This window comes from Diadema antillarum, unplaced genomic scaffold (genome assembly GCF_040938485.1).
Source record: "Diadema antillarum isolate AM-2024a unplaced genomic scaffold, OU_Dant_1.0 scf00000108, whole genome shotgun sequence".
Taxonomy (NCBI): Eukaryota; Metazoa; Echinodermata; class Echinoidea; order Diadematoida; family Diadematidae; genus Diadema; species Diadema antillarum.
Window position 1 is genome coordinate 1,334,409 of NW_027270997.1, and position 10,422 is coordinate 1,344,830.

The following is a 10,422-nucleotide window of genomic DNA, read 5'->3' on the forward strand; positions in this document are numbered from 1 at the left end:
TGTTAAAACGTGGAACATATGAAACAATAAAAAAAAAAAACAGTATGCGCTGATATTGTCAACGACTTTATCATGCGTTTAACGCTGATCGCCGGATTTCCCTGCCAGATATCATTATGGTGATGAACCTAACGGGAACTTTAGATTCAGCGACCCCGAAGCAACTGTTATGATTTTGTGTAATTATTCATGGTTTAGTTTGGCATATTGATATAAATCATATATGATTGATTGCCACTCTGCGTCACGCAACGAAACATCATCGCATGCATGTACATTGTTATATGTACTTTGCGTTGTGCCGTAAGAGGAATCCTCGATTGGACACTGTGTTGTATAAATACTGAAATCTGATTGGTTGAAAGTATATAGTTACTAAAAGTTGCTGTGTTTTTCAGGTCGATTTTTAGCTATCTTACCTATAGCGCTGAGGAAGGGGTCTATGACTTATCAAGAACTGAATAAAGACGTGAATACGACTGATCATATAACAAGATTGTGAATACAGTGTATCTTATACATTTTATTTGAAAATAAGAGAAAGAAATTATTTCAGCACTCCGGGCATGCTCACAGATCTTCGGGGCCACAATTACATCAATGCAAGCTTCCAACTGTGCATATAGGCTATATGTACCTATGTGATTATAAAATGGCAGGAGCTTCTTCTTCAAGCCCCGACAAAACTTATTTCACCCATTGTTTTCTATAAGCGAAACTTTTTTATTATCAGAAACAATATTTGAGAACAAAATACAGATTAAAACAATAAATCTGCTGGTGTATCTACTGGACTACAGTCTATTTCTCAAGTAAAATCACGAAAGAACGTTCCGATCACTTGGTAGTAGTTTAGGACAGCTATAATATCTCATCTCACAGACACACGACAGATATAATATCTCACAACTTCGATGCAATTAGGACGACCAGCCTTCAACGAGTCTATCATCTCCGGCAAAGCGAGTTTCGTTCTGATCTCGTCACGCTTCACGCCACAGTCGGGGGACGGCTCACAAAAAGGAATATTAGTGGACTTTGCGCCAATGCTGGTGTCTGTCAATTCTGTAGCATATTATATGTTTTCTCAGCCGGTATGCAAAATCATAACGCATTTCAGTTACTTCTCTTGCCCTTATACGATAAAAATTTTCCTTCGGTGTGTCCTGGAATTTAGACAGCCACAGAAATTTCTCTAAGTTACAGCAGGGGATTGTCAATTGAAACTGAATTTCAACTTTGCCTATTACCGTACGTACCAAAAAAAAAAAAAAAAATGCAATGGGACTTTCTGCCGCGATACTTTTAATAAGTGAACCAATCAAAATGCAATTTCAAAGTATGAAAATATAGATAACCGACATCTTATAGAGAAAACTCCATCCGATTTGCTTCAGTTGTCACAGTGAAATATAGAGATCCTTTTCGAGCATGTCAGGAATCCCTTTCCTCCAAGTTTAGTCCATTGTGTATACGTGTACCAAGAGCATCCGAGTGCTAAACTAAGAGACGGATCCATGACATGCTTTACAACGATCTACATTTCTCTGTGACCACTTAACCAAATCGAGTGGGGTTTTCTGCAAGACGTACGCAAGAAATCATATTTTCATACCTTGAAATAACATAGATTGCTCAATCATTCTGAAAGTTATGAATGCGAAATCCGATTGTATTTTTTTTTTACTTATCTGAGGAACATACAAATGTACATGTATTTTGTTATTCTGTAAAATTCGATGCGTTGATTTCCTATACCCGACACTGAGTAATTTCTACCGTGTACGCAATAGCTACCCGTATGTCACGTAGGCCTGTACTCCCGTTCACTACTTATGTTCACCATTCTGAATGTTCATATCGCTTCATGAAAACATGACCTAAGACTGTGTCTTCACGAAATGTGTATTATGAATATGCAGAAAATGGACAGCAACAACGAATTGACCATTGTTCATCAGTTGCAGCAGCCTGGCCAACCATGGACCTAATACACATGGACATTCATCGTATCGTTAATTAATTCATGCACCCGTACATCTCAAAAGCGCCACAAAGACATTTTTAGCATGTTGGCTTCACTGCTTTGATCCCATGATCGTCACCGCCAGCAAGCCGGGAGAAGAACAAGACGGAGATTCGAGAAATCTAAAACTATATATGCGCAGAAGAAAATAACTCACAAAAATCAAGTAAAGTGAATGTGCAGTTGTGGTGTATGTTAGGAAATCATACCTCAAACAATTTCGCTTGGGAGAAGCAGGCAGTTTTTAAAAGAAAGCTAACATTTTGGCAGAATGATTGTCATTTGTGATCTCAATATTTCACTCTTCTCCAGCTTATTCCAGAGCAAAAAGGGACGGTAATGGTAGAGAACAGATAAATCTTGCCATTAGGCAAGGTCTTATGCGTGTGTGAAAATGTGCGAATCAGCAATTACCCATCTTTTGACACAAAATTTGTAATGATGTCAGGTTTGCTGCTCCTCATCATCGGTATTTATTCGAAGACATTCCGTCTGAAAAAAGGCACATCAGCGAAACGGGTGCTGTTCGTTATTCCGAAGGTTCGTTGTTCCGAAGGGTCGTTAATCCGAAACACGCAAATTCCCTATACCTAGAGGTTCGTTAATCCGAAAATGAAAAAAGGTTCGTTAATCCGAAAATTTGTGGCGTTATTCCGAAGGTTCGTTATTCCGAAGATCGGTTAATCCGAAAATGAAATTCGGAACAATGAACCTTCGGAATAACGAATCTTAGGAATAAAGAGCCTTCGGAATAACGAACCTTGGGAATAACGAACCTTCGAAATAACGAACTGTAACCCAGCGAAACAAGACTGAAATGAGGGAAACGATTCTTTTGTTAGTGACGATACATGATTACACAATCGTTATTGTCAAGACACCTGGGTCTCGTTGCATAAAACTTTTTTAGCAACCTTAAAAAATTCAGGTTGGTATTTGCCCAATCTGAATTTTTTAAGGTTGCTAACCTAAGAAGGTAAAATCCGTTGCATAAAAACTCTGGTTGGGAGCTTCCAACCGGAATTTTGTGATTTCAACCGGAAAAAAATCCGGTTGGAGTTTTATGCAACGGGCCCCAGAATGTACTCATTAAAGGACAAGTTCACCTTCATAGACATGTGGGTTGAGAGAATGCAGCAATATGAGTAGAACATAATATCAGTGAGAGTTTGAGGAAAATTGGACAATCCGTTCAAAAGTTATGAATTTTTGAAATTTCTGTCCAGTCACGACAGGATGAAAAGACTAAGTAAGCTTGTGATGTCACATGAGTACAACGATATAAAGAAAGAATGAAGAAAATTCAACATATTTCCATTTTTCTCGCATAACAAAAGAACACTCGACTTCTCTCTTTCAGCAGGCAGGGGGAATAATATTACCCTTAACATACGTCAGTAGCAAGTCGAAGATATGATGGTGGACTTGTCCTTTAAGATGTACATAATCAGGTGTCGGTGACGATCATTACATCAAAGAAAGACTGCCGTGAATAGTCCATGTTATATTAGGTCCATATGGGCCAACGAAACATGTTGACGAAACCTTCTTTATAGCACATGTAGGTCGAACTTGCAGGATGAGATACAAAATGTATTATAGACCAGCCATAAATTACAAAACTGAAATAATAAAACTTCCAGGGCCAGGTACCAAATACTGCCAGTTAAGTTACCTGGTAATCTCAAAAGAAAAGGTAAACTTTTAGTATCAAGACAAGCACAACTTGCCATTTATACATGTAATAATTGTGTGTATACAAATTTGAATTTCCCGTTTTCGTTTGTAGTTCTTTTTTTTTTTTGCATTTTTGTTAGTTTTGTTTTGGTTTTTGTTCAACCGCAATTATGACCAACTCTCAAATCCTGATATATCTAACTGATTATTATTTCAAGTTATCCGGCTGGGAACAACATAGGTCATTCAAGTTTTATAACAGAAAATGACCATGACCATTGAACAATGATGGTGAAGGTGAGGACATCAGCTAACTCACTGAACTAGAAAGGTTTTCTTTTTTGTGTGTGTGGCTGTTATGAGAATAGTTTGTTATTGTGTTTATAAAACTTTATTCTTTGTTTTGATATCAGACTATAACTTTTAATTGGTGTAGAATTTTCTAACCATGCCATGGCAAACAAAACAAAAACAAAAACAAAGGATATACAATAATGAAAGTATGTACTTTACCATCAGAAACCCAACTTGATGACACTAATTGCCTATATAGCACAACAATGGCATACCATGATTCTTAAAATATTTCTTCATATGCTTTATTTACAGAGCCCATACATGCATATGATGGTAAGTGGGGCCACTACAGTTTATATGGTACATGCTTATCATGGTTAGTATACATGCTCTTTATAAGACAATCATCCTTTGAGAATTTCTGTTGTGCAGTTTTATTCATCTTTATCAAGACCTATATGGTTTTGATAAAGATAAATGTAGAGCATTTGAGAAATGTTGAAGTTACAGATGTGTATTATGATGTTGGTACAGGTACAATACATACTAAAGTCATAAGCACATAGATATTCAAGTAAAAAATGAAGAATTTCTTTTGGTTGTTGTTTTTTTTTAATCAATCATGACATGCTCCTCAGGAGTCACAAAGTAAACATGTATTATCATGTGCATATAGTATGACACACTTTTAATACTGTATATCATATACGCATCCAATGCAGTAAATAATCCATCTCTCCATGTGTACGGTAACTACAGCATAAAAGATATATGTGATGCTTCTATGAAGTTTTCCTGGTTTCAAAAAATCCTTTTACCAAGCCATTTGATACATTTATTCCTCTACATGACATAAGCTCACTGGGCACTTTGCAAAATGTCCATCTTTGTACACGTAATACATAATTATCTTGATAATCTAACAATACACATTGATACACTGTATCATTATAGTTCTGAAGGCTTTCTCAATTCTTACAAAATGTAATCTCTGCAAGTTACCCGTGTGCCAAAACCTGTATCAAAACATACCCTTGCTCGTCCATGAAAAGACCAAAATGGACATTTCTGAAAGACGATTGTTGTTTGAATTTGAGGAAGCACAACCAGCTGTATGACCATGCCCGCTGGGGGCGCTATATTGATCATGTCATGATAGCAGAGACTTCAACTCTCCCGTTTTCGACGGGAGATCTCCCGCCGAAAACCAATTTTTGCAAAATCTCCTGTTCTCCCTCTTGAGATTTAATTTCTCCCGCCCTGGCTCTGTGTCTCCCGTTGGAAAGGATTTTTTACTTATTGCTATTGTATGTTGAAAAAAATAAGCCTTAGATAGCACCAGAGAGCATCCAGAACCCTAGGAACTTCGCGCTTCGCACACATCAACTTGGAGTCTCCCGTTTGCTAGGGGTTTCAGGCGGGAGAATCTCCAGATCAGAAGGTGCTTTGGGTTGGGGTCTCTGTGATAGTGACTCCAAACTCTCGGTCTCCCGATGTACAATGCATGCCCCCTCTCTGCACATGTAGTGTGAAGTTGAAAAAATGTAGTCATGCTTATGAGATGTGCCGTTATGACTGATGAAATACAAAAGACTGTACGTGCCATTTATTTGCAGCATTTTTATTTTCACAAATTTCTGAGGTAGACAGATATTCGTGAAAACTTGCAACTCATGAAAACATTGCCTCTCGTCGTAGAAATGTAGCCTATCAGTAATGCATTACATCTTCAAGGTGGAAAGGGGCAAAGTTTTCCCTTGAAAGGGGATAATACAGGTGAACCCCATTACAAGAGCACATGCAATGAGATTTTATAGTACTAGAGGATTTCACTCGTAAAACTGTCATTAATTACCAGAGTCACTTTGTCCATTTTTATGAAATTGTGTTCAAACAACAAAATTCTTGAGGGTCCTGACTATCTTGTCAAAGTGGGATTTGCCAGTACTTATTCCTCATTCTGTAACTATGGTTCTGGCTTGCCAATTCAAGCCATTTGCAAAACTGTGCTACAAGTCGAGATTAAAAAATCCTCATGAAATACATGCCATGTACACTAGATTCCATGGGAGAAACAGAAATGGACATACCCTTTCTATGCACAGGACTTCAGACATTGTGTTCAATGCATGGGGTTTTCTGTGCCAATCAGCATTCAAGGCACACAAATGATTTACTGAAGTTACCGACTTGTTTATTCGGGATCAATATACAAACTGTACTGTCATCCAGCAGTATAGTAGCATTAGCTTTTCTGGATGTCTGCTTAGGTGTCAAAGCAGAAGGAATGATAACATGTGATCTTCAGTAAATAAGCCAATCACAAGAAGGAATTTTTCAAGCGCCCCCTTGAGGTGACACGTGTGCACATGTTCATCCAGTTGTAACTGCCTCAAGTCAAAGCTAATTATGAAGCTTGGATCATTAGGCCTAAATATATCTGAGTGCATTGACCAAAATATAATTTGATCTGATAATCCTACTCTTTGATGCAACCATCTTTTTTTTTTTCTGTTTCTGGGAACCACCATGATTTTGCTCAAATCAGGATTACTGGCTTTTAATGTGACACACAGTATTGGAATGGCAAGCAAATATCTCTGTCAGTACATATATGCAAAAAGACCACAAATCACGGAGTCATCCACATAAATACAGACCTTCTTAAAAATCTGAACAAAAACCACAGATCAATCAACACTAATTAAACAAAATTTCACAATATCAACATGACAGATGAAACTTTATCCTTAAAGAGAAGGTAAAAACAACAAAACAAAAAAAAAACCAAAACAAACTAGAGATTGTAATTTGTCATCACTGACAAATTAAGGTGATCCGATCTTTTTTTTAATCAATGATTCAAGTCCTGATCGCAATAGGCATGACCATGCAGGTTTCATCTGTGGTCAGAGACATTGGCCGTGTGATGTTTGGATTCTCATTTAGAAAAGGGAGTCATATCTGCTATCTTTGGTACCAAATCTGTATACACTATAACGAAGATACAACAACAAGTACATATGACCTTTGACCCCACTTTGCACAACCTAGATGGCATCTGAGCAAAAAGTGGTTATTTTGTGAAATGATTCTTGTAACATGATCTTTGCGTGTGCAAAATATGGGAAAGATAAGACATGTATTCACCAAGATACAGGATGAAACATTTGTGACCTTTGACCCTAATTTACATACCCAAGATGTTGTCCGATCAAGTAGTTGTTATTTTATGAAATAATGTACGTGACATGAACTAAACATGTGCAAAATATGGGAGTGATAGGGGCTGTTTTTCTTGAGTTATTGCAAAGAAAGTTGCAGAAACATAGAAATATCTCAATACATCGAAGATAAGCTTTAATTTCAACCAAGTTTTTTAACATGATTCCGACATTGTATGAAGAAAGGAAGGCACACATTCGATAGCGCACAGTCTCAGCTACAACATATTAAAATCGAGGAGAAATTCACCGAAGGGTAAGTGAGCTAGTGCTCGATAAAGACAATCATGTCAATTTTCACATTTAAAAAAAAATTCCCTCCCATAGAGATACCACGTCATAACGAAGATAAAGAAAGAAGTACATATGACCTTTGACACAACTTTACATAGACAAGATGACATCTGAGCAAGAAGTAGTTAATTTGTGAAATGATCCTTGTAACATGGTCTTTACGTGTGCAAAATATGGGAAAGATAGGATATGTATTCACCAAGATACAGGATGAAACATTTATGACCTTTGACCCTAATTTACATACCCAAGATGGCGTCTGATCAAGTAGTTGTTATTTTATGAAATAATGTTCGTGACATGAACTAAACATGTGCAAAATATGGTGGTGATAGGGTATGTTTTTCTTGAGTTATTGCATATAAAGTTGCAAAAAGAAAGAAATATTTCAATACATCGAAGATAAACTTTAATTTCAACCAAGTTTTTTGACGTGATCCCGACATCGTATGAAAAAACGAAGGGCACACTTACGATAGCCCAAAGTCTCCGCTACAACATATCAAAATCTTGTAGAAATTCACCGAAGCATAAGTGAGCTAGTGCTCGATAAAGATAGTAAAGTCAATTTTCATTTCCAGAAAAACTGCACTGCCATAGAGATTACACGTAAACTGGTCAAATTTGACAAGGTTACTTTCAATCCATTTTTACGAGGTGATGCCGTCATTAAATCAAAATTGTGTTTTTACATTTATGAAAGAACATTTCATAAGCTTCAACATATTGAAATTTGGGTGAAAAATGGCAAAGGATAAGTGAGATATGCTCGAGTAAACTTGGAATTTGATGACGTCATTTTGAAAATTTACTTTTTTGACTTTATTAAGAGATTTGATATCTTTTAATCATTTTGTCAGCATAGCCAACCCATGAAATAACATGTACAACTCATCAGCTTTCAGAATATGTCAAGAAAATGGGGGGTCACCGTCCATCCTGACGAGTAAAATCCGATTTAAAATTGGCGGTTGTTTGGCATAGTTGCACTGTGTATCCCCATTGACGCACGCGCGGAATTTTGAGTTTGACGGGCCCGTATGACGTCATATTGAGTCGGATCGACTTGAAACTTGGTAGAAATATTCCTTGACATTTTGGACATCCCATCCGTGTAAAAAAACTGAAAATTTCTATTGCATACTAGCTGTGCGTGCGAATATGTGCGCGCGCGTACGCGTCCGTCCAATTTTTTCAATTTTTCAAAAAATGCTCCAAATGATCTGAAACGTGTGCAAAAAAATTTTGAGCTCGATTTGAGCATACAAATATTTCAACGCGCGCGTACGCGCGCGTTTTAAGATAAATATGAATTTTTGAGAAAATGAGTAGAACCCGCTTGACTTGAAATATATGTGACGTAATTTACATTAAAAAATTCCATTCCATTTATGAGATATGCATGAAAATGTGTTTTCATATAATGACGTCATAGTGACGTCACGGTCGACTGATCACTATGATTTTACTTGCGCTGTCGTCTTTGCGACATGATACATATATGGTATAAGTTTGACATTGATAGGCAATGCACTTTCTGAGCTAACTCTTGCACAACTTTTGCGGAGAAATAAAGAAATAAAGAAAGAAGAATAAAGAATCAGTACAGATACAGAAGGTGATCCGAGAGGATACTCGGATCACCTAACTAGAAATGTCGCTATGGCGACTGGTATGCCTCCGCCATAATGCATGATTCTCCTAATAGGTCTATAGTAGATGTGGACAATGTGTGATTACATTTTCACAAAATTGGCAAAATATTAAAATGACATGATTGTCACAAATGTATTGAATGTTTACCTTCCTTGACCTATGTTTAATTGGATGAATAGGAGAGCATGTATTTGGGGATTTAAGAACTTTAACTTGACATTGACCACTTCATAAGTTTATGCACTGAGTAATTTTCAAGGTATGGAGAAAAAGCGCAATTTCTGTATTGAACAGTAAATTGTTATCATTTTCATCTGGCCTTTGATTTATAAGAGAATCACTGTCAGGCAGAACATACATAAATTCAGCATGTACTAGGTTTCAAGATAACTTGAGCCACTTCCGAGATATGGAGAAAGACGTAAGTTCAGCACTTTCACTTGATCTTTGACCTTTTGACCTTTGACGTTCTTGGCAAAAAAAACAAGGAAAAGTAGAAATTACGCGGTGCGTAACATATGTCCCCGCCGGAAGTAGCATTTTGTAACAAAATGTGCAATATAGGTAAAAAATCAAGGTCAAAGGTCAAAGAAGTCAAAGGTCAAAATTCTGTGTAGAAGTTTTGAAGCCCTCACCTAGTGCCATCACATAAAGCAAATGGAATCGAAATTGGGTTAGAAATGGCGAAGGAGTAGCATTTTGTAGCCAATGTACAATATAGGTCAAAAATCAAGGTCAAAGGTCAAAGAAGACAAAGGTCAAAATTCTGTGTTGAAGTTTTGAAGCCCTCACCTAGTGCTATCACATAAAGCAAACGGAATCGAAATCAGGTTAGAAATGGCGAAGGAGTAGCATTCTGTAGCAAAATGCACAATATAGGTCAAAAATCAAGGTCAAAGGTCAAAGAAGTCAAAGGTCAAAATTCTGTGTAGAAGTTTTGAAGCCCTCAACTAGTGCCATCATATAAAGCAAACGGAATCGAAATCGGGTTAAAAATGGCGAAGGAGTAGCATTTCGTAGCAAAATGTACAATATAGGTCAAAAATCAAGGTCAAAGGTCAAAGAAGTCAAAGGTCAAAATTCTGTGTAGAAGTTTTGAAGCCCTCACCTAGTGCCATCACATAAAGCAAACGGAATCGAAATCGGGTTAGAAATGGCGAAGGAGTAGCATTTTGTAGCAAAATGTACAATATAGGTCAAAAAATCAAGGTCAAAGGTCAAAGAAGTCAAAGGTCAAAATTCTGTGTA